Here is a 21,132-nt window from a genome sequence, read left to right as displayed (position 1 = left end):
GGGTGGCGCTGTGGTCTAAACCAGTGTTTCCCAACCGGTGTTCCGCGGCACACTAGTGTGCCGCGAGACGTTGCCTGGTGTGCTGTGGGAGGGAGGCGGGTGAGTCGGGCGGCGAGAGGCGGGGCGGCGGCGGCGAGGATCCGCGTTGAGCCAGGGGCGGCTCCGCGGTGGTGGTGCCGAGGTTTCTCTCTCCATTCTCCCCTCACACACACACAGAGGAAATAACACAGGATCAGCTGACAGGACCCGGCCAATGGGGCGGCGGCGGGGCAGCGCGCGCAAAAGGGAGGAGCGCAAGACAGCGGACGAGGAGGAGGCCGGCATGTCCGGGCAGCAGCAGCAACAACAGCAGCAGCAACTCCCGGCGACGGCTCCTCAAGCCCCGGGCAACCCTACTCCCTCACCGGCCTCGGCCGCCCTCCTGCTCCACCCACCGCCGCCTCCCCCACCGCCGCCGGCCACCTCGGCCCCGCTGCCCCCTCCTCCGCCCGCTATCGCCGCCACCACCACAACAGCCGCCACCGCCTCAGCTGCCGCCGTCCCTCAGTCCCTCGCTTTGCTGCCTCCTCCCCCCCACCCCCAAAGCTTGGAGGTTCCCCGGCAAGGGGGAGGGAAAAAAATTGAAACTTACACTTTTGTGCGTCCCTCCCAGCGTGACGCTGCGCGCTGACGTCACGGGGCTGTAATGGTGGTGTGCCTCGAGATTTTTTTCATCAAACAAGTGTGCCTTTGCCCAAAAAAGGTTGGGAAACACTGGTCTAAACCACAGAGCCTAGGGCTTGTCGATCATAAGGTCAGCAGTTCGACAGTGAGCTCCTGTTGTTCGGTCCCAGCTCCTGCCAACCTAGCAGTTCAAAAGCATGCTAGTGCAAGTAGATAAATAGGTACTGCTCCGGCGGGAAGGTAAACGGCATTTCCGTGTGCCGCTTTGGTTCACTAGAAGCATCTTAGCCATGCTGGCCACATGACCCAGAAGCTGTCTGCGGACAAACGCCGGCTCGCTTGGCCTATAAGGCGAGCTGAGCACCGCAACCCCAGAGTCGTCCGCGACTGGACCTAACGGTCAGGGGTACCTTTACCTTTAGTTCCATACACACAAGTGCTTAATAATACATATGCATATGTCCTTTGTCACACTTTATGTGTTTGCTGCAAGAAACACTTCTCCACTGTTGGGAAGACAGCAGATGTGTTTGTTGCATAATGGGTGGCCGTTGCTCTCCTCAGCCTGGCTTGCGCATAAAGATAAATCACAGTCAGAAATAAACAGTCACTTCCCACAATTGGTGCACATTGATCCACTGCCCTGCCCTGCCTCCAGGAGAAACGAACGAGGAGTGTTACCTGTCAGCTGGTGTTCATGCTATCTTCCTCTCTTCAACAAACCACAAGAGCAAGCCAGCAAGGTTTGTTCTTGGCTTTAACTGTTTGTGGTTGTCTGGGAGGAACAAGCCACCAAGACTGCTCTGCACGTGATGATAAATCTGGTATTGTGGCAGACAGCACAGACAAAAGACAGCACGTCTTCACACAGTGCACCTGCTGCCACTAGAGGCAGTGAAGGCCGCCATGTTGGATGGCTTTAACAGAGGTTTAGACAAATTTATGGATCAGGTGATCAGTGGCTGCTGTGTTTGGTGGCTATATGCTGTCAGAGGCTGTATGCTTCTGAATACCAGCTGATGGGAAACATAGGAGGTGAGAGTGCTATTGTGCTCAGATCCTGACTGTAGGCTTCCCATAGGCTTCTTGTTGTCTACTGTGAGAGCAGAGTGCTGGACTAAATGGGCCATCGACCTGGTCCAGCAGGCTCTTCTTACGTTCTTCAGGAGACATTTGGGGTCTGTAGTGCAGTCACCTCACTTTGCCTAATGGTAGGGCTGGTCCTAGCAGAGCAGGAGCAATTGAGCAGCATACACCCTGCTCATTAACAGTACGTCACGGTTTATTTCTGAGCACGGCTTACTTCTCAAAAGGCCACTGTGTGATCTTCAGCAAGTCATGCACTCTCAATCTTCCCCTCCCTATTTGCAGTATGGGAATAATATAAGTGATCTGCCACACGAGTTTGCCGTGAAGGCGACAGCACTAAAAAGACCGAAAAGCACTTTGCATGTCTTAATATGCTTATTTCAAAATGTATATCCTTTCTCATCTCATCATGCCTAAGCAGCTTACAAAACATTAAAACAGAAAATGCTATAGAGAAATAATTAGTACTAATTAGCCACCTGCCAGTGAATAAGCCTGTGAAAGAAAAAAAATCTTGGCAAGCTGTACATTTTTTTTGGAAGAATATTCTATTTTTGGTGTGCATGGCAAATAAAATACTTTAAAGGACCCAGTTTGCATACATAATTGTGTGGTAGTAAGGCTCTAAACTTACAAGGAGAAATTTGAGGACTTTTTTATACGGCAAGCATTGTTGTGCACTATCAGAGCCCATGACATACAAGCCATTAAATGTTATTAAGGATCAGCCTGAATAATGAGCCTAGCCTTACATTAGAGCCTCTCCCAAATTCATAGGCTATGATTACTCTTACATTTATCAATATTTTTTCTAATCTAATGTACCGGTATCTCCAAGCTGGCAAAGAAAAGATCTCAGCAAGGATTAGGATGCAATGTTTGAAAGGAACACTGGTGGTCACAGTGACTAGAGGCTAAGGCGGATAGAATTATTATGAACTTTGTTAGCCTACTAGAGGAAATACATTATATTGCTGGCTAGCAACCTCTACATCTTCAGGAAACCCTTCTACACTGAACCACTGCATAGCTATAGTGTAACTCTTGCACGTTGCAGGAAAATTCTGGTGCATGTTCCAGGGTGTGCAGAGTTCATTTGACACCCTGATGAGGTGCACTGGACCTTATTTTTGCCATACATTAACTAAAGGTTGAACCTAGAACATGCACAACCAGAAATGGCTTACCAGATGGGGCAGAGTATGGTAATATAGGAAGATGACATACACTGAGACCCTTGAGCTATCTAGTTCAGTATTGTTGAGACTGACATATAGTGGCTCTCCAGGGTTTCACACCTAGAGTCTTTCTCTGTCTTACCTGGAGATGCCAAGGATTGACTTTGGAACCTTCTACATGCAAAGCTAATGCTCTGTTCCTGAGCTATGGTTCCCTTCCCAACAGGTGGATTGCTGTTCCATACCAGGAGAGGGAAACAGTGAGGAGGTTGGCACAGTGCAAACACACTGGCAGAGCCAATCTGGCACCTAGATTGGGATGGAGGGACCTTTTCAGCTTGGTAGGCCAAGTTCCTTATCTCCACAAGCTCCGTTGACCAAGTTGGGAGTTTGCAAGATGTGACTTCCACTGCTTGCAGGGAGTCCATTCTGTGCAGAAAAAGAAACATACAAGTTGTACTATACAAGAAAGAAGCTATTTTTTTGCCATGGTTCATTGAATTAAGATGCAAATGCAGCCTGTAGATCATGCTCTGTTAGGCATATAGGATAGTGTGTCTAGAAGAAAACCGCTGAGTATCCAGGTTTACCACCAACGTTCCATTCACATAAATTGAATTTCAAGAAGTACATAGCAAATATTCTGAGGTTTCAAACAATCAAACACCAGACTAGGAAATGACAGAGGCTCCACAATTCAAACACAATTTTCAGTATCTCGGAGCATTTGAGATCATTAAGTAGTCTCTCCCTTTATTTGGGAGCCATTGTGAAGATCAATCTCATTGTCAGTTAATTGCTACACTGTTTGGTGCCTGTACTCACACCATATGGAAAGCCCCATTTAAATATGCAAAGAAATGCTATAAATAAGTCAAAGCTGTTGTTAAATGGGGTCTCAAGCTGCAGCCAAGGCAGCATAAAGAAAGGGTGGGGAAAGGAAGCAATTTCTTTCAAGATCAGATGCTTTAAATACCCAGTTTCTCTTCTGCAAATAGAACAGCACTAACCACTTGGAACGGAAACGTTTTTGACTGCTGATTAGTAATAATGAAACCCTAAAAGTTGCCTTTTCATAGCAATCAGTATTGTAAGTGGCATTGCAGCAGGAAGCGTCAATGCTCTTGTATCAGTGCTTTTTGCAGCGCATAACAAAGGTACATTTGCAGGAGTGGCATGGACTTCCTTGGTCCTTTCAGCCCATTAGAGATGCAGGGACCCTGTAACCCAACCTTACGTAGGGGACAACCTGTGGTTCTAGCATGGGTATTCCAGCATTTGTATGCTGCTCTATAACCCAAGAATATGTACCAATATATATATATCAGGCAGAGGGAGGAGAAATGAGTAACTTCAGAGTTGGGGTTCTACGGAAGCCTATACAGTGGTACCTCAGGTTACATACGCTTCAGGTTACATACACTTCAGGTTACAGACTCTGCTAACCCAGAAATATTACCTCGGGTTAAGAACTTTGCTTCAGGATGAGAACAGAAATCGTGCTCTGGCAGCGCAGCAGCAGCAGGAGGCCCCATTAGCTAAAGTGGTGCTTCAGGTTAAGAACAGTTGCAGGTTAAGAATGGACCTCCAGAACGAATTAAGTTCTTAACTTGAGGTACCACTGTAATACTCTTTTCAGACAATGGTCAGTCACTTTTTATATCAGCTAATGGAATGCAACTTCTGTATTACAGTACGTGATTTTTTGAACTGTACCAGTAGAACTGCACATTTACACCTGCTTGCACATTAAAATGGACTGGACTTTCTCTGAGGTGAATCTGTCCACATGCATTGAGGAGAGATAGAAGTAAATCAAGAACATTTTGAGTTCTGTAACATTTATGATAAATTAAAAACATTTCCTACAGTTTTCTTATTTTTCCTTGCTGGTGTGCACACAGGTGGAGAAATATAATCGCCTCTATATATTGTTACTTCCTTAGTTCATAATTTTCAAACAGCCTAAGGGCTGTGTGATTAAAATGCAGCTAACCTCAATAGTCCATTTAGCTCACTTTTGACTCTGAAATTAATAAGTTTTATTCAGTGTTAGCCCTACCTAGAGCAGACTCAGTAAAATTAATGGGCATGACTAAATTAGGTGCATTGATTTAAATGGGTCTGCTCTCAGAAAAACTTAGCTGGGTGCATCCCAATTGTTCTTCCCAGCAGATAGTAATGTGTATTATTTAACTCACTTAAATGTGTGATATACAACATTGGAAGGACTCCTCCACATTATATTGAGTGGGGCCAAAGACTTCTGCCCTAAAGTTCTGTCCTGATGGCCAATATTGTCAATTGTTCTCAGTTATACAAACTTTCTCATATCTTAAGGAAATGTAGCTTGAGGACTATTCTCTCCCTCCCTCCCTCTCTCCAACAGATTGGTTTTTGGCAGACATTTGAAAAATGCTCCTGCCAAACTCTCTCGTTGGCAGATGGTAACAGCTGGGTTGTGACTGACTTGGAAAAAGTGCTAAAAGAGCTCTTCTCAAGGGCCCATTGTGCTCTCCCAATGGCTGTTTCTTGCTTGGGACATCTCATTGTATCAATGCATAATTTACTCATGCAACTTGCAAGGGGTGGAGACAGCGAGAGTGGAAAGGCCTTCATTTGTTATAATTTGGGAGTTAAACTGAAGTTCTCTAAATGCATCCTATGGGAACAGATTCTATTTCTTTAAAATAACATGGAAAAGCCACCATGATGCATGGGACAGTTAGTTATTATTGGGGACCTGGGTCTGATTTGTGAGAATGAACACCTTACTCTGAAAGTGATCAGAGCAGTTAGCAGTTATGAAAACTGTACTGTCATGGCTTCGTGAAATTATTTTCAAAAACCACCTTGTTCCAGGTTTCACCTTTACAGAACTGGTGATCAAAGGGCAGCAATGAATTAAAACATCTTTATAGATGGATCACTTTTAGGTGCTATAGTGCTTGTCTTTTAGAACATACGGCTTTTAGCATATGGTGGCGAGGACAGCCATCGACCCATAAAAGCATTTCACTTCAGCATTAAGATTAATTTTCAGCATATGTGCAATATAGACTCTGGCCTTATATTTAAATACCACAAACATGTTGTGGATCAAGTATGATCGCATCAGATTTAAACTGCAGGGCTTTGTTGATTCTTCAAGACGTTACTTCTGCATTTGAGCATCAGCCTGCTAAGATGAAGGCATCAGCCTTCATAAGATGAGGGCACCTAAGATGAGGTCACTTGGCCTGGTGCATTTTTAAGAAGGTTGCTCTTCACCTTCCCTTCTCAGTGAGGTAACTCCTAAATTATATCGAAATACCAGTGTGATCGCCCTAAAACTGCGCCTGTATGGTAACATGATGTGTCTTAAAAACAAGGGAATAGAATAGTTCAGTAGGTTAGAGTGCGGTGCTGATAATGTCCAGGTTGTAGGTTTGATTCCCGTATGGGCCAGCTGCATATTCCTGTATTGCAGGGGTTGGATTAGTCAGGCTTCCTCAATCTCGGCCCTCCAGATGTTTTGAGACTACAATTCCCATCATCCCTGACCACTGGTCCTGCTACCTAGGGATCATGGGAGTTGTAGGCCAAAAACATCTGGAAGGCTGAGGTTGAGGAAGCCTGGATTAGATGATCCTCAGTGTCCCTTCCCACTCTACAATACTATGATCCCAGAAGATTTAGGACAATTTTAAATCTTATACTTCGAAATCTTTGTTTAAAACACTCTGTTTAAAAACTCACCCTAAAGTGTTAACCCTCAAGAAGCAAGGCCAGCCTTTGTCTGCAGACAGCCTGTCATACCATACTGGGCAGATCTGAAATCTATTTAATCCCAAGGGAGAGAAAAGAGGATTTAACCTTAAAACAACTAAATGCTACAACTTTGATATAAAAAATGGTTAACTGCTTCACTGCTGATCCAGAGAAGCATGACTTGAAGTCACAGGGTGCTGCTCTACTGCTGAAGCAAAGCAGGTCAGGCTTTGAAAGTTGTCTGGATAGAAGCAGGATCTCTTGGAAACCATCTGTGAGCTGCTCTGAGCTCTTCCTGAGGAATGTGGGGAAAGTGTCACAAAATACTGATCCAAACTGCATTACAAGTTCAAGTTGCAAAATCAGGGATTTCCCACCTTGCCCCAAGCCATAGCATCTGTTATCTTTGAGTGGTGGCTACATCAGGACTGAAACCCTTCTAGCCCAGCAGCCTGGACTGGTAGTCTAATAAACAGGATGCAATAGGATAGCAGAACTGAAGTCTAGTAAGAAATAGCAGAGCTGTTCTATTTCTCTGAAACCTGTCTGTAGAAGACAAATGCATCATCTTCCTAACATAGGAAGCCGCTTCTTCACAGAGCCAGACGGTTGGTCTATGTACCCTGAGCAGCAGGAACTCTCTTGGATTTCAGAGAGGGTCTATCCAAGCTCTACCTGGAGATGCTAGGGATTGAACCTGGGACCTTCTGCACGCAAAGCAGATGTTCTACCATTGAGCTAAGGTCTTCGCCTTCCTACAGCTGCTGAAGATGCAAGCTGTCATTGTTTACTACACTAACAGTATTTCCCTCATAGATTACTAATTGAACCTTTTTCTAAGAAGGCAGAAATTTATTTAAAATCTCTTTCTTTCTTTCTTTCTTTCTTTCTTTCTTTCTTTCTTTCTTTCTTTCTGCCTGCCTACCTACCTACATTGGAAAATGCGCATGACAGATTTCAGATGAGGAAGAGCATCTTTCCAAAAGCATAAGCCAGGAATAACTTTATCTGTGTCTGACCGTTGTTCTAGACACTCAGCAACATAGCTGAGATTAAGATTTGACCTTGGGGTTTTACACTGAACATAGCATTAACTTGCTTTATTCCAATAAATCTATTCTTGATAATTGTCCAAAAGAACAGTACAAAGGAGGGATGTAATAATCACCCTTCCCTTCATTACTGTTCAGCAAGCTCCAACATCTGCCAGCTAGGGATTTGTCATTATCCAGACAGCAACTGGGATTTCTCCATTTGCCACTGTCCATATTCCCTCCAGGCCTCTAATTTAGCCATTGGGTGGCTCTCTGCAGTAGTAGTTTCTCCTTTTTGGGAGATATCCTTGAGCTGTGTAAATCTCGACCCAAATTATTCTGCTCTGAAATATGCACTGGGTTTATTTAACAGCCTCTTGGAGGTTTCCTCTCCCAGTTTCAGTCGATGGTTTCTTGCTTTTAATCTACTTGGATTTTTTTTCATATCCCGAAACCTACCTCTGTGGGCAAAGATGGATAAATACAGAATGACAGCCTGCCTGGTTTCGACACAGCTCCCTTTCAACCACAGCTGCACAAGACACTTATGCCATCCTGCTCAAGCACCAGATGAGAAAAGGAAGATCTCCACTGGCCATCTATGCAGATCGCATGAGAGTTTGATTTAATTACAGGTTGTGATGTAATTAAGTACATGAAGCTCAGGAACAGATGGTATCAGGAAAGGATCACAGAACAGACTCACGGCTTCCCAGCAGCAATTTTTGTTCAAGTGTGCTTATTATCAGGAGCAATAATGGAGATGGAGAAGTCTACATACAATGGCTTCAATACCAGTTAGTCTTGTGACTCACTTTCCATAGATTAAATCAAAAATTCGTAGGTAGTAAACAAAAGGTAGCCAGAACCCTTTTTCTACTAGAAACAATGGAGCAAAGCATCCAACTTCATCATGAGATGACAAGCAAATTCCATTTCATTCAAAGTAAGCGTGCACAGGATAAATTTAGTTGATTTTAATTGTACTGGAACACAGCCCTAACCACTCTACTATTGGTGGTGGAGATGGGGTTTAGGTTGGTGAATGGTAGTTCACTTTTCCATTGACCAGCAGAGAAGACTACCCTGAGATTCATCCTGGCAGGTAGGAAGCCACTGTCAGCTGGTAGCCACTGCTAGTAGCCAGGAGAAAGTCCTGAAATGGACTGCTTTGGGGCAGCAGGGCAGGAAACATGGACTCCACTAGATCCAAAGCCCTGTGGGGCTCAATTTTCAGGGCAGTCAGGTAGGCCATCATGGAGCTAACACAACGGGGGGGGGGTGAAGCCCCAACAACTCTACCTTCTTCCCTAGCCAGCACCAGCAAAAGGGCTTGGGATGCAGTGGCCAATCTGTAGCTTTGCCCTGTTCCTCCAGGTTAGGGTTAGGTTTGCTGTGCTCATCATGATCAGCCTTTGCTGGATTGTGTCCACTGTGTGCAATCTAGAGGAAGTGCACCATACAGCCTCTTTGTGCAGCATTGAAATTAATGGGAGTTAAGCACGATACAATATTTAATCCCCTTTGAATCCCTCCCAATGGTTGCAAGTGTGCATAATTTTAGAGCGTACGCACTATTCTAAGCCACTTTAAATACTCAACCAGGCACATGAATTAGTATTGATTAACTCCAGAGCTTCTTTTCAGCCAATGCTGCAGAACCTGGCATCAGTGTATGGCAGTGGAGTGGCCTGCTTGACGGAGGACAACCCTCTCTTTGAAGCACTGTCCAATATAAAAATAAAGAAGCATAAGGAGAGAGAGAACAGGAGCCTTAAAGTTGCCCATCAATGGTTAGCACCTAGACAACAGACTGAGCACACACCTAGATGATGTGGTGTGATATACTGTCTTCCTACTTAACATTATAGTACTTATTTCTAAATTTACACCTATACTTATACAAATCTGTATCCTCTTTTGTCCTCATCCCCTTTTGATGTATTTTCTCTTTTTGGGGAGATGTGTAAGTGACCACTAAATTAACGGCTGGTTGCATGCCACAGATATGTAAAGTAATACAGTCATCCCTCGGGTTACAGATGCTTCAGGTTGCATTTTTTTTGGGTTACGGGCCGCCGAAACCCGGAAGTATGGGAATGGGTTACTTCCAGGTTTTGGCGGTCGCGCATGTGCAGAAGCATTAAATCGCGCTTTGTGCATGTGCAGAAGCGCAGGGTCGCAACCCGCGCATGCACAGATGCACAGCTGCGGGTTGTGAACGCTGTGGGTTGCAAATGTGCATCCCGCACGGATCACGTTCGCAATCCGAGCGTCCACTGTAATTAAAAAGGTGATTGGGGCATGAACAAAGTACCTTTCTTTCATGATAAACTACCACCAGATCTACATATCTGGGAATAGAGGAAGAGCTAGATCAAAATGTCAGAAGGTTTCTTTTTTCTTTTTAATTAGTTTTTATTAAGTTTCACATTTTTAATCATAATAATAACATTTCATATTACATAAAAAGTATACAATTCTCCAACTTCCCCACTTCCTCCCGACTTCCCTCAACTTCCTCTTCTGGTTTTTAACATAATAACTTCCCCTGCTTGCTATATTATATCTTCATATTAAGTTCTTTATATCAAATGTTGTTATTCTCTTATCATTTTAACATCATCTTTATCATTTCTGTATTTTGTTAATTGTAAGTCTTTACTCAAACCCTTCTAGTGAGTTCATTTCTTTACATTGCTTCTGTAAATACCTCATGAATGGTTCCCAATCTTTTTAAAAATCTCTATTGTCTTTGTCCCTAAGTCTTTCAGTTAGTTTCAGCATATTCCATCAATTTTTCTTGCCATTGTTCTTTAGTTGGTATTTAGTCGCTTTTCCATCTTTGGGCTAGCAACATCCTACCCATGGTTGTGGCATACATAAAGAGTTTCTTCTTCTCTTTTGGCAAATCTTGTCCTGAAATGCCTAGTAAGAAAGCTTCTGGTCTCTTAACAAAAGTTATCTTAGCCATTTTTTTCATTTCGTTATAAATCATTTCCCAGAAATGTTTAATTATTTTGCAATTCCACCACATATGAAAAAAGTGCCCTCTTCTTCTTTACATTTCCAACACTTATTGGAGCCTGTTCTATACATCTTTGCTATTTTTACAGGTGTAATATACCATCTATACATCATTTTCATATAATTCTCCTTTAACAATATACAATCAGTAAATTTTAAATTCACTTTCCATAATTTTCCCCAGTCTTCCATTTGGATATTATGTCCTAAATCTTTGCCAAAATGTCAGAAGGTTTCAAGTGGGTAAAATTGGGGCTTAGCTTTAACAAGACCTCTCCTCCTTCCAGAGGGGAGGCGTTGTGAGCGGGAGCCGGCTCCTGCGTCAGCAGGGGGCGCATTCGGCCCCCTGCGTCAGCCTCTCCCTGCTGCCGCACCAAGCCCTTCAATCAGCCAATAGGGCTGGCTTGGGGGCGGGATTTAGCCACGTTTAAGCGGCCGTGGCGGCACTGAGGCCCCATTCAGTTTCCTGTTTTCATTGGATCACCCGCCCACCCTCCCTTTAGGTCAATTTTATGCTTTTGACCTTGCTACGGACTTCGGTTGGGTGCCTTGGTTGCCCAAGGTAGGAATTTTTATCCATTGGGCAAATTGGCACCTGCCCAGTGGCGTAGCGTGGGTTGTCAGCACCCGGGGCAAGGCAAGTAATTTGCGCCCCCTAACCCGTGGATTTGCGCCCCTTAACCCTAAACCCCAGATGTTGCGCCCGGTGCAACCGGGCCCCCCCTGCACCCCCCACGCTACGCCACTGCACCTGCCTCTTGGTTTTTTGCCTACGTCATAGCAAATCGTCACAACTTCCGGGTGTTGGCAGTTAGGCATTGGAATATGTGTTGTGTGTTGGAGGGCAGGCTGTGGCCATCACCTACCCCTCCCCTTTTGGGTACTCCGTTAAAGGCTAGGGCCATGGCACAACCCCCTGTGACGTCTGGGGAAACTTCCACTTGTATTTGCATCAACAAGCTCCTCCCACTGGCTGTTAATCCTCAAATGCCCCCTAGAGCCGGGTGGGGTCATGCATAGATTGTTTGATCCAATGCCTAAGCCAATACCTCTCACATGCTGTAACCAATAAAGTTGTGGCCTTATTTAACCCACATGTGTCCGTGTGTCTTATTTATCCCTATGCGGGTGGCGGGTCCTCGACTCACAATGATAATTGCCTAATGTGGCAGCCCACATTTTCAATATTATCTATAGAAGGAAAAGTGCAACCCTGAAGAAATGTCATGCCTAGCCTTGACGTGGTACCAGACATGTTCACAGAGGATGAACCGGACACTCCACTGGTTGAGGAACTTGAGGTGCAGGCAGATCCCTTGAAACCAGGGCTGAGAGTCCCCTTGAAGGGCCCTCTGGAGAAAAAACTGTGAAGAACGCTTGGAGCTGTCAGAGGAGGGGGAGGAGCCACCACCACCCAGTCCATGGGAACCCTGGAACCAAAGAGCAATAACCTAGCTTTTGAAAAGTGTGCTAAAAAAGGAGAACCCCCCAAACCCCAAACCGTCCCTCCCCTCTCATTATGTCAAGCTGCAGTTCCTTAAGTGGGCCTGTTAGCCGAATGACCACCCAAACATCATATGATAAGATATTGTGTCATTCTGAGTTTGTTCCTGATTCCCAGACTTCATTGAGTGGCTGTAAGCTTCTGGGTGGAACTTCATTACAGCAAAAATAATGAAGTAAGCAGTTCACACTTCATTTTTCTTTTTCTTGCGGAGAGTTCAACTTTATAGTATTTTGGGGTGGTTTTTGTTACTGATTTCTTCTTTGTGGTGCAATGACTGCACTTTACAGTAATTAAGGCAACTTCTCATTTTGTACATTGCTCCCAGTAATACATACTTCTCTCTATCTTTTTCATTTCCTAAAACAAACACAACCAAAGAAAGAATGTGCATCTGGAGCAGCCATCAGCTACTGCTTTCGAGCGAGGCCACCGATGGTGCATAAACCAAGGTGAAATCTACACACATATTAAAAAATGCTTTTTTTAAAAAAAAGTTTTGAAAAAGATATTGAATTTGCCATTGCTCACCACTGCCATATAGTGTCACATATGTATACTGCACTTTACAACACACTTAAAACATTTTATTTGCAGCGGTATAGCAGAGTCCCAAAACAGTTGCCTAGGGTGCTTCCAGTCTGAATTCTGCCTGAAAATAGTGACAATCACATCCCAGCATATTCAGTTTGTGCAATCAAAGCTGATTTGGAGCTCTTGCACAACAAACCCAACTCCCACAAAGATCAGACTTTTGCAATAAGGAAAGCGACAGGGGAGAAGCATTGGGAAGTGTAGGCTAGCACTTGCTTGACATAACAGTCATCAAACCCCACCACCACCACCGAGAAAGCAGGATGAATGCTTATTAAACAATGATGCTCTTCAAGTTTCTTTTGGTTTCTCTTTTCCAAATGTAAGTTCAGTTCTCCAAATTTCCAAGTTGGTTTTTAAAATCTTCAGGAAAGTTCACCAGTGAATATTTTTACTATACACATTTTGGTATGCAATTTCCCCTAATATGATGACTTTTTGATGTTCTTTTTAATAATGTATGCATTTTATGCACACTTTGCCCTCACACATGTGCTTTTGAACACATTCCTTGACTGGAGGACTTCCGAGAAGAGCACATTTCAAAGGATAGCAGGGTCTCAGGTTGTTTTTGTTTCAGAAAATGTGTATTGCCTTTAAATATAAAACGAATCACAGTTCTCCTCCTGTCTCTACTTTGTACAGCTCTTTTAAGAGAAGTGTACACAACGCTTGCTAGACAAGTGAAAGTATGCAATTAGCTGCTTTGTTTATGTCTGGAAGTCCTGCTCATATAGCCTATGCTTACTTCTTCTGCATCTGGGCTTATTATTAAATGCTAATACATACAGAAGATTTGGGTGTCTTTACATTTATTTAACTGCATGCTCAAACAATACAATTGTAATTATAGGCTATGCTCCAAAGAACAATGCAACCAACCAGCTCTGTGTGCGTGGATTTTTCAAAACAGCAGATCTCTGTGCCACATGGCAAAGAACTTTCAAATTAAGTGAGTTTTGAAAAACAGTTTTTTGATGGGTCATAGGAACATGTACAAAAGGTGGTGGGGAATAAAATAGAAACTACCAGGACAATGTAACACATTGGGTGCAGTTAACATATTGTAGCTCTATAAATCCCAGTTGTAATCTTGTTCATATTTTAGCACATCTCAGAGATGTTTATATGTTTCCAGTGGAGCATCAATGATGTGAAAACATTTTCTTTAGAAAGGCTTGTTGTGGTCCAGCATAATTACTATGTTGCAATTGTATTTATCAGTGTGATTACTTGCTGTATCATTGTGCCTGAGATATTTACTTTACTGAAGGGTTTAAAACACACAAGTATTCAAAAAAGGGGAAGAAAAACCACAGCATATACATTAGAGGTGGTACCACTGAAATTGCATCCACCCCACCCCAAGAAAATATCCTGGGACCTGTTTACCCATCACAGAGCTACAATTCCCAGCACCCTTAATAAACTGCAATTTCCAGGATTCTTTTTGTTGGCCAGGGGAGAGATGTCCTTTAAATGTATGGTATGCACACAGTCATAATCTAGGGAATGAAGGTGTTATAAGATTATGGAAGTAGTGCAGTCGTAGAAAGAAGTGTGGAAAGAAAGCAAAATATGGATAACATTCAGAGACATTTTGGCTTACACTGAACTTGATTAGACAAGCTCTTAAGCTGCACAGTATTTCATCCAGGCCACAGTTCTATTAAAAGCTAGACACAACAGTGGGCACAAATTAAGCTTCAGAAGAAGGGAGACTACAGAATGACCATTTGCAGGAACTTCTATTAAGACGAGGTCTCCTGTCAGTTGTAAAATTTATGGATATTGACTGAGTCCTGAAAGGTCCAGGAGGACAGCCAGCAGAAAGAACTTATTAAGGTAATGAGAAACACCTGAATTAGACCTACCGTAACCATACAGCAGGAATTGATAAATCGAAGCGAATCCATTTGTATACTCCATTTGTATCTGAATATCATTGGCAAAGGGGACTTGACCTTTGACCTGGCAATGCCCCCTTGCCCCCCTTGATTGCAGCACACTGTGTGACTTACAAGATGGAACAGAGTGACTGATCAGGCACACAGTTGGTCTTTGTTACATCACCCCTCTGGGTTTGATTCTTCCTAATAGCATCTGCCAAGTTCCATAAGCATCAAATTTTTACTGAGCTAAAAATTGCGCTCTCCTGCTCTGCATAGTTTGGTGCATTTTGTTTATTCCCCTCCTCAGATCTGATTTATTCATCTGCAGAAGCTTAAACCTGTTCTATGAATAAAGGAATAAACACTTTGCTTTGGAGATAAATCTCCAAAGTTTTGTAAGCAGTTATTGAAATAAATGAGTTTGCCATGCTGGCAGGATACTCTGTGAAATATGACCCAACAGCCTGGCCCTAAAACACAGTTGCTTGGAAGAACATCCCATTGATTTGCAGTTGATCTGCCTGAGGTCCCAATAGACTGAGCCACCATTATTTATTCTGATGCTTAAGAGGAACCTAGGAGGCACACTGTTAGGTATTCTTCAAAAATATAATACTCATTCAGAGAGGCTTACAACTGTGGATGTATAATTGTTTGCAAATAGGAAAATCCTACCTATCTGAAGTGATTTGTATGTTTTCTTCCTGTGTATTTTATGTTCAGGCTGCAAAAGACAATTCAGAGCAGGGTGCTTCCCAAAGGGGGCCTTACAAGCATTCAGGAAGGTATATTTTTTCTGTATTTTACCTCCCACACATTCCTCCTCTTTCAGTCATGAATATTCATTGCTTTTCTGCTGCTTGCTGCCCACATCAGTGGGCAGAGCTTGACTGAACATACCTTGGTAGCGAATTTTGTCCCTCCCCACATCAACCCCTTCCTTGATCTCCACTATTTTTTTCTGTTCTGGACATACTCACAGGTATTTCTGTACCTGTTTCTGTGTGCACCTTAAAAAAGAAATCCCATGGAGTGTGCAAGAGCAAAAGTGATCAACCTCATAATGAACAAAATGAAGGCTTGCATTTTATTTTGTGGGGGCAATATCCATTTTCATCTGGTAAATGTTTTGTGTGTTGGTGCAGGAGAAGATAGGTAGAAAAGGATAATTCCTGGATACCAAGATTCAAGTTTACGCAAGAACTCTTTGCTGAGAGAACCCAAGCAAAGATTTAACATCACAAAATACGCCGCAATGTAAAGCATGGAAATATAGACTGTTAGAACTTTAAAATACGCCCTTCTAAGTTCCTTTCAAAGTTCCCTTCTTCTCCCAGCATAGGAAAATGAACTTACATGTTTGGTAAGTTTTTAAAAACTGGCTTACTTGCAAACTTTTCAAAGGCCTGGTTCATACGCTTTTCCATACGTAAGTCAGAAAAACTGCAGAGACAGTGAAACTTGACTTACTTACAGAGTGGTAAAGGTAAAGGGACCCCTGACCATTAGGTCCAGTCATGACCAACTCTGGGGTTGCGGTGCTCATCTCACTTTATTGGCCGAGGGAGCTGGCGTACAGCTTCTGGGTCAGGTGGCCAGCATGACTAAGCCGCTTCTGGAAAAACCAGAGCAGCATACGGAAACGCTGTTTACCTTCCCGCTGGAGCCATACCTTTTTATCTACTTCCAGTTTGACGTGCTTTTGAACTGCTAGGTTGGCAGGAGCTGGGACCGAGCAACGGGAGCTCACCCCATCGCGGGGATTCGAACTGCTAACCTTCTGATTGGCAAGCCCTAGGCTCGGTGGTTTAGACCACAGCGCCAGCCACGTCCCTGGTCTGTACCAAGCCCTAAATGAATCAGCACTAATACAATGGTGGGTATTCACAGGGGAAATTACAAGTATGACCAGATTCCTTACAATCTCATTCAGTGGTTGGACCCCACCCTCAAATTGTGTTTCTCTAAGGAAATGACCTCACACAAACAAAAGCATTGCACCACAAAAAACTGTTAAATTGGTTTCTTAAAATTGCAAAATGGTAAATGTGCTTAATTGGTATTGATTTTCTATGGCTTCAGTAAGACTTTTGAAATACTGTATAGTCACCTTCAATAAATCAGAAAGCAGGGAGCTCAGCACTATCAACATCTTTCCAAGGCTTTTAGTAACTAGAAAACAAAGTATGAAATCTTTTGAAATATGCTACTGATCTCTCTCTCTATATATATGTATGTTATATATCAGGGTGGTTTGTTTTATTATTGCAGCCTGCAGTATTGAAGTCATGGCACATTTTCCTCATGAGCATTAGCTAAAACCATTAAGGCCTTCATTTATTTAATGCAACTGAAAATTCTTCTACTGTATTTCAAGGGGAATTTATTCAACCAATTAATAAACCATTTAGGTTTCCTGCAGTTTCTTATAATGCTGCACAATGCAGCAATTCTACATTTCTCCCCTCCGGTTATATCAGCATAAGAGCTAGTGGAGACGGGATGCTTATTTTATTAATTTCATTTGTGAATCGCTTCCCATAAAAGCGATTTAGCAATAAAAACATATATAAAAACAATTTCAAGTCCAATACAGAGAAAAACCTTCACTTAAAAGTCCTGTTGGGAGAAGAACGTATTCAACAGGCATCCCGAAAACAGTAAAAGTGAAGCCTGTAACTGACATATAATGAGAGAGTATTCCATAGGGCAGATGCCACCACAGTAAAAGCCAAAACCCAGAAAAACTGTCTGAGGACAAACGCCAGCTCCCTCGGCCAGTAAAGCGAGATGAGCGCCGCAACCCTAGAGTTGTTCACGACTTAACTGTCCGGGGTCCTTTACCTTTTTATAGACCATGGGTAGGCAAACTAAGGCCCGGAGGCCAGATCCGGCCCAATCGCCTTCTAAATCCAGCCCACGGACGGTCCGGGAATCAGCGTGTTTTTACATGAGTAGAATGTGTCCTTTTATTTAAAATGCATCTCTGGGTTATTAGTAGGGCATAGGAATTCGTTCATTTCCCCCCAAAATATAGTCTGGCCCCCCACAAGGTCTGAGGGACAGTGGACCGGCCCCCTGCTGAAGAAGTTTGCTGACCCCTGGTATAGACAGTGGTTGCCACATCCATTCTAAATTTAGCAAGTAGAACCAAGTGTTATGATACAGTGGTACCTCGGGTTAAGTACTTAATTCGTTCCGGAGGTCCGTACTTAACCTGAAACTGTTCTTAACCTGAAGCACCACTTTAGCTAATGGGGCCTCCTGCTGCTGCCGCGCTGCCGGAGCACAATTTCTGTTCTCATCCTGAAGCAAAGTTCTTAACCTGAAGCACTATTTCTGGGTTAGCGGAGTCTGTAACCTGAAGCATATGTAACCTGAAGCGTATGTAACCTGAGGTACCACTGTACTTACTTTACAGGGCTGTTGTGAGGATTACAACTTGGTAATTCAGCTGAAATGCGTTGAACATGCAAAATCACTACAAAACATTGGGGTTTTTTAAAATTTCTACTCCAACCACAACTACATTTATTTACTGCTTTCCACAAGATGTCTCAAAGCCACTTAGAAGCCCATGAAATACAAAACAACTTGATAATCAGTTAAAAACCAAAGACACATAAAAATACAATAAAACTAAGTTCCTGAATATTCTCACCCAACAATCTCTATAAAAAGCACAAATCCTACCCCACACCACTGAACGATAACCGCCACCATACGGGCCTTAAGTTAAAACATAGCAGGACCCAGGTTAATGGCTCAAAGTTGTGGGTAAACAAAAATGTTTTAGCCTGGCACCTAAAAGCTGACAATGTTTCCCTCGAGAGAACATCCCACAAGTAGGGAGCCGCCAATGAAAAAGGGTGTTCTTGCATTGCCACCTGCCGCATCTCCCTTCACATGCAGAAGTCACTGGTGATGATCACAGAAATATTACATTGGGAAGGCCGGGTGGCTGGGAGAAGGGGAGACAGCCAGTCAACGATATGCAAAGCTGGTATCTGCCTCAAACTGACAAAACTGTTGTCCTCTTCTGTACAGTGGTACCTCGGGTCACAGATGCTTCAGGTTACAGACGCTTCAGGTTACAGACTCTACTAACCCAGAAATAGTACCTCAGGTTAAGAACTTTGCTTCAGGATGAGAACAAGAAATCACGCGGTGGCAGTGGGAGGCCCCATTAGCTAAAGTGGTACCTCAGGTTAAGAACAGTTTCAGGTTAAGAACGCACCTCCAGAACGAATTAAGTTCTTAACCCGAGGTACACACACTGGACAGGAAATCCTGTACACATCTGCATAAATGTACACAAAATCCTGGACAGGATTTTGGTTAAATGCAAAGTGGCCTCAGTACAGTGGTACCTCGGGTTAAGTACTTAATTCGTTCCAGAGGTCCGTACTTAACCTGAAACTCTTCTTAACCTGAAGCACCACTTTAGCTAATGGGGCCTCCTGCTGCTGCCGTGCCGCCGGAGCACGATTTCTGTTCTCATTCTGAAGCAAAGTTCTTAACCTGAAGCACTATTTCTGGGTTAGCGGAGCCTGTAACCTGAAGCGTATGTAACCTGAAGCATACGTAACCCGTGGTACTACTGTATTATCCTCACTGACTTGTTTTCTGACGCCATCCGGAAATCTCACCTGAATTCATAACTTTTGGGCCATGTCTCGCCTCACCTCTTTGCAGTACTGATAGTCCCAAGGTGACATATATCTTATTCAGAGAAGAGCCAAACAAGGTCATAAATAAATAATATCAAATGATACATCTCAGGCCAGAGAGACACACTTGTAACGCAACTCGTCATCAACAGAACCGGCAACAAGCAGCAGGGCAGCAATTTAGTGAAATGAAAAATGGGAGACTGGAAGCAAGCATAAAGCAAAATCAATTCTCAGTTTTGCAGGAACACAAAAACGTTCCCAAACACGTCAGTCTCACTCTTCTTAAGCGTAGTAGATTAATTAACCAGACCTGAGAGAAAAGTAAGGCAGCAATGCCAAGAAAAGATGTTCTCAAAGATATAATAAGACAGGCTGGGATTTAATATAAAAAAGCCCTGGCTCTTTACCTGACATGGGTGTGTGAAACAATTATGAAGATTTGTTAATTGCAGCATCACACTTCACCTGTGGAGTTCTGAAAGAAAAAGAAAGTGCAAAACCAGGAAAGAGGACCACAGGTCTTCAGTGGGACACACCTGCACGTGTACACAAGCAAGATTGCCAGTGGAACGGCAACTCTCCATGAAAAGGGATGGGGGAAATGTAGTCTGAGGACTATTCTATTTCATAAATGGGAACCTTACTACAGCAAGTGCTGAGTTCTAAAGGCCTACGCCAGGGGTGCTATCCCAATGTTGTTAGACTACAACTTCCCATAATCCTTGGCCACGGCCAATGCTGACTCGGGCTGATTGGAGTTCAGAGCATCTTTATTTTTTATTTATTCAAACAATTTATATTCCACTTAGCTACAATAGTCTCTAAGCAGTTTACAAAGGTACAATAAAGAAAACAGTCAAAACTTTTAACAAAATCAAGAATCAGTTAAAATATCTGCTAGAATAAAAAAGTATTCAATAGGTGTCAGATGTTCAGGAGGGGAGAGGGCCTGTCTGAATTAAACGGGGAGTTCCTTAAAATAGGGTCCACAACACTACATGCACACGTTCTGGCAAATTTTGTGGCCATCCCTGTTTTACTTGTATGCTGGCTATGCTGCCCCAGACACCTCAGAACCAGGTTATCTGATTAACAGGTTAATTTATTAACAGACCACCTTCTCTCGTCTAAGTCCTCCAGGTCACTGCAATCTACTGGGGATGCAGTAAATGACTTTGTAAATAATAAATGCTCTAGAGAGATTACAGCTTCCCATCTCAAATGCATTTTTTATCTATTTAATTATTCGTCCTCCTTAAAAAATAATAATTCTGCCTTTCAGAATAAAATCTCAGAAAGCTGCTGTTTTTGTGTATTGTGGCGATCAATTGTATTATTTTTTTATTCTACAATACGTAGTACAACATCTACTGGGTTTTTTTTGTGGGGGGGGGGGATGACAATAATTGCAATAGGTCATATACAATATTTAGGAAGGAAAGTCTGTAAAGCTTTTCTCACTCAGAAATGCCCCCTGCTCCAATAAACAAAAACTACATTGAGCCATTGTTTTAATAACTTGTGGAGGAGTAGCCATGTTAATCTGTTATAGCAAGAAAAGCCAATAGATTTAATGTGGCCTAAGCTATCATGATCTAGAGTCACTTCATACACCTGATTAAGTAGGCTCTAACACCAAGGTTGCAAGTTTGATCCCCATAAGGGACAGCTGCATATTCCTGAATTTCAGGCCATTGGACTAGATGATCCTCAGGTTCCCTTCCAACT

General features: G+C 43.1%; 1 protein-coding gene and 1 long non-coding RNA gene across 3 annotated transcripts in view; one reads left to right on the top strand and one right to left on the bottom strand.

The window, feature by feature from the left end:
* The window catches only part of LOC310713404 (myelin P2 protein-like), a 489,621-nt gene that overhangs the window by 352,874 nt on the left and 115,615 nt on the right, over positions 1-21,132 (top strand). The window lies entirely within an intron of this gene.
* The window catches only part of LOC310713449, a 44,444-nt gene that overhangs the window by 4,668 nt on the left and 18,644 nt on the right, over positions 1-21,132 (bottom strand). For both annotated transcript variants that reach the window (XR_014529258.1, XR_014529259.1), the window contains exon 2: positions 3,073-3,359. This is a non-coding gene — a long non-coding RNA (uncharacterized lncRNA). The remainder of the gene's footprint in view (positions 1-3,072; positions 3,360-21,132) is intronic.

The sequence above is a fragment of the Podarcis liolepis genome (genome assembly GCF_965112155.1).
Source record: "Podarcis liolepis genome assembly, chromosome: 8".
Lineage (NCBI taxonomy): Eukaryota > Metazoa > Chordata > Lepidosauria > Squamata > Lacertidae > Podarcis > Podarcis liolepis.
This window is presented reverse-complemented; position numbering and strand designations above follow the sequence as displayed.